A 4,436-nucleotide genomic window follows, 5' to 3' on the forward strand; every position below is an offset into this window, starting at 1 on the left:
CAGCTAATCTGGACCACTCTCAAAACCTTCAGCATGTCTGGACCACCCCCTTCCTAGGGCCTTCAGCCTGTCTGTACCATTCTCCGAGCCTTCGGCCTGACTGGTACGCCCACAGGCCTTCAGTCTCCCCGGACCGCTCAGACTATCGTATCTCATCCCAAACTATCCTTCCTGGGATTCTCTCCCGAACACACTGTTCTAGCCCTCAAGGGGTTCTGAACTCTAACTCCATTCCGATCTTGGAATCTCCTCCATGGCCTAACCCAGGCCTAACATCAAACACTATCTACCCTTAATCCATGGTCTGCTTCCTGCCCGCACTAGTCTGTCGCTTACTCATACCAGCCCACACTCATGAATGACTGAAACACTGCCGACTTCCAAACGGCTAATCGAACTCAAATACTTGTCGATCCTCCTAAGAATTTTCCAACTCTCCCCCACTTAGAACACTGGCCTACAAATACCGGTGACTCATCCGGCCGAGAACAACCATCTCTATCCCAAACCTTCCTTATCCAGAAACTGCTTTCCTTTGAAAAAGTAACCTTCATAAAACTACTCTCCCGTCAATTGAACATCTCGAATCCCAAAGGAGTCCGAATCCCAGCTGATCACTTCCCACATCGTGAATGCTATACTCAACAACAAGACCATACAACCAAATTCTGACCATCATTCCCTTGGATACTAACCGATTCCACAATAATACCATAAACCCGAAAACTCGAACAAATGCAATACCATAATTATGCGAATAAGACTAGCAGATAAAATACTTCATAACAATCATAAGATAACAAGATATCAAGAAGGAAACATACCCGCAGCCGAATTCGACTCCGCCTAGACCTCCGCTTCTATAAGCTGAAATGCACGACCCGGAGCCCTCGGGGGCTCTGCTCCACCCTGACTTCCACCCGTAATCCTCAAAGTGGCCAGTGCTGGAGTGTGCACCGGTCCTGCAGTAAGCTGTAGACAGTTGGCCCTCATGTGACCAACCTGATGACACTGGTAACAAATCCTCATATCCTGAACAGTTCTGACTGACGACAATCCCTCGCATAATGCCCCTCTCTACCGCACTTGTGGCACGCACCTCCAGACCTACAAACTCCAGTGTGACCCTTCCTGCACTTCCCACAAGTGCAGCTTCCCTGACTGCCCAAACTGAAATCAACGGTCTTGGACCGTTTTGGCGCCCGCTGCGACTCTACCGGAGCCTGCCTCTGCTCTCTCAACTGTAACTCGATCTCCAACTCCCGACGCCTAGCGGCTTCCTGCAACTCCAACAATGTCTCTCACGTCTGCGTAGACACAAACTGCCTGATATCCCTCTTCAGCATACTCAGATATCGGGACATCTGAGCCTGCTCGGAAGAAAACTCAGGGCAAAACATCGCCCTCTCAGTGAACATCCTGGTGATCTTTGTCACCGACTTTGAATCCTGCTTCAGCTCCACGAACTCCTACGCTAATCTCTCCCTCTCAACTCACGGAACATAGCGAGTACTCAACATCTCCCTGAACTGATCCCAAGAAACCGCAGCTCACTGCGCATCAGAATACGATCCTGTTGTCAACCTCCGCCAATCCTTCGCCCAAAGCCTCAAAAGGTTCAGAGCACACCCCACCCTCTGATCAGCAGGGCTTGAACATGTGAAGAAACATCCCTCCACATCTGACAACCATCGCATAGCAACAATCGGATCCGGAACCCCATCAAAGGTAGCGGCTTCATATTATCGAAGTCCCAATACTGAAACCTCTACCGGCTCCTCCCCCTGTCGCTGCTACAGCCGTTGTAACTATCGTGGCAGCCGTCTCAGTAAGAGCTGCATAGCGCTCATCAAAATACTCGACCATGGCGGTCTTGATCGACCCAAACAACTCTGGTAACTCGGCCCGGAACATAGCATCAACCTCATTATGCAGGATCTCATGAATCCTAGCATCCAACTCGTCTGTGCTCATCTGACTGATAACCTCAGGTGGTGTTGATCCACCCTGATTTCCCTCTCCTGCTCCTGATCCCAACCTGGATCCACTCCCAGCATGCCTCGTAGCCACCATACTGAAAACACCGCAAACATCAGAAACCTCCCACTAACCTGGGAACGGACTCCCAACCTAGCCCTAGGGGTTGTGACTTCCTTGATACGCGTATGGATCCTGTGCTTTCAGTAGTACGGGCACATACTACCTTCCACACCTACCCATAGTTATATCAAGTATCACCACAAAACCCTAGAGAAAAATAGGCATAACAAGCACTCAACCCTCACTCCTAGAGGAACACTGGAAATATCATACAAAAGGAAACCCTAGGCTAGCAGGCATCATAAATCACGTAACTCTATCATGCAATTCCTGAAGATCCCTAGCCTAGTACTAGCATGTTGTTCTATCATATCACATAAACAAATAACTTGCATGGTATTTTGGGGCTACTTACTGGATCCGGCTGATCGTACCTCCGCAACCTCCTTTACTCATTTTGAAAACCATTTTAAATTCTTATTTTGAAAACTCTCATTTATTTGAGACTGAATTCACACGAATGTTCCTCCAATTAACTCAAACCAAGGCTCTGATACCAACTTGTAACGACCATAAAATTCAAGCCAATTCAAACTTTTCAAAAACAACCCAATTTCATAAAGTTATTACAAAAAGGTTTTCAATACATTTATTATCAGAGGAACTTCCCATAACCACATCATAAACGCATAAAACATGAGGAGCGGTACGATCACGTCTTGCCACGGTCTCCTGAAGTACCTGAAACATTTTAAACTACAACTTTCAGCCTGAAAGCTTAGTGATACACCCCCAAAATACCAACCACATATACCATGCACATAACATGCCATATCATAACGGAACATAGAACAGCCAGGCACTTCGGGTCTACTGTGTGACTGGTCCGCCGCACCGAGCCTTCAGTCCACCTGGTCCACCCTCTGAGTCTAGCCATATCCTTTGAGTCTGCGGTGTGGTTGGTCCACCCGCATCGGGCCTTCAACCCACCTGATCCACTCTCTGAGTCTACAGTATGACTGGTCCGCCCGCACCGGGCCTTCAGTTGGCATGGTCCACTCTCCGAGCCTCGGCACGTCTGTTCTGCCCTCGTGGGGCCTACAGCCTATCCGGACCGCTCGCTGGGCCTTCAAGATATCTGGTCCGCCCTGGGTATGTTATCCTACAGCACAAAGCAGGACCCGCCTCAACCCAACCCTAGTCACCTAACCATGTGCACATAAACATATAAGCACATAACAATTTATCATCAGTCAACCGATCTAGCAGATCACATACATAGCATACTCTAAACAGGATACCGACCTAACCGGTCACTAACATTTTCCATCCTAACTACCAGGATGCAAACATAGCAAAGCAATAACATAACAACAATACCCGGATTACAATCCGATAAAAAGAGCCAGCCTTGGTGCCTAAGACCTTGTCGATATAGTGAGGAGAACTCACCTTGCAATTGCCGAAACTCTGAACTGAAAAGCAGACTCCCAAATCACCGACTCACCGAAAATCCCGAACTAGCCAACATAGCATAAATAACCATTAGATAAAACACAATATCCTTCCAAGGGTAAATCGACCAATTTACCCTTAACTCAATCTGATCCATGACTAAGGCCCACAACACTTCATTAAGTCCATCATCCTCTTATTTGGCCAAGGCCTAAAGTCAAATTCTCATACAAAGCCCAATATTGGTAAATTGGACCCACCTCTACAAACGGTCCTAGATCCAAGGTCCATAATAATTATTGGGCCCAAAATACACCATCCATAGTTTTCAGTCAAGGCCTAAGCTTATTAGTCCATAGACAGCCCAATCAAATAAGGCCCAAAAATCATGATCCATACAGATGGATTACGCGGGGCGTACTTCAATGTACGCAAAGCGTACAGGCAGAATGGTGATTATACGGGGCGTACATCAGTTTACGCGGGGCGTAAACTCGCTGAACTCAAAGTCCCCATAAGTCCTTAATGGCTTAAGCTCTTAAGCCCAAATTTCATATCCATCGACTAAACATGCCAAGGATCCATAAAGTTCAAACTTTATCACGTGGGACGTCCAAAAAGCTCTTAATCCAAGGACTTAATCCATTAAGACCTAGATATATCACATATGAGAGAACCAAAGGCCTTTTGACCTCATTTTTCTTACTCAACACCTCTCCTAAGGTCAAAAAGGACAACTAATCTTAGCCAACTCGAATCATGCATCAAGATGAGGTTTTTGGGGACAAGAATGCTGTCAAAACTTCACAACACATGGATCTACACAATATGATTGTCAAGCTAGAGACTTTTTAGCTCAAAAGGGCTCTATAAGATGATCCATTTCCAGATCTACGAGCTTCAGCCACCTCGCTCCTTCTTTGACAACTTCCTCTTTCTTC

This window comes from Lactuca saligna, chromosome 5 (genome assembly GCF_052625555.1).
Source record: "Lactuca saligna cultivar CGN05327 chromosome 5, ASM5262555v1, whole genome shotgun sequence".
NCBI classification, from domain to species: domain Eukaryota; kingdom Viridiplantae; phylum Streptophyta; class Magnoliopsida; order Asterales; family Asteraceae; genus Lactuca; species Lactuca saligna.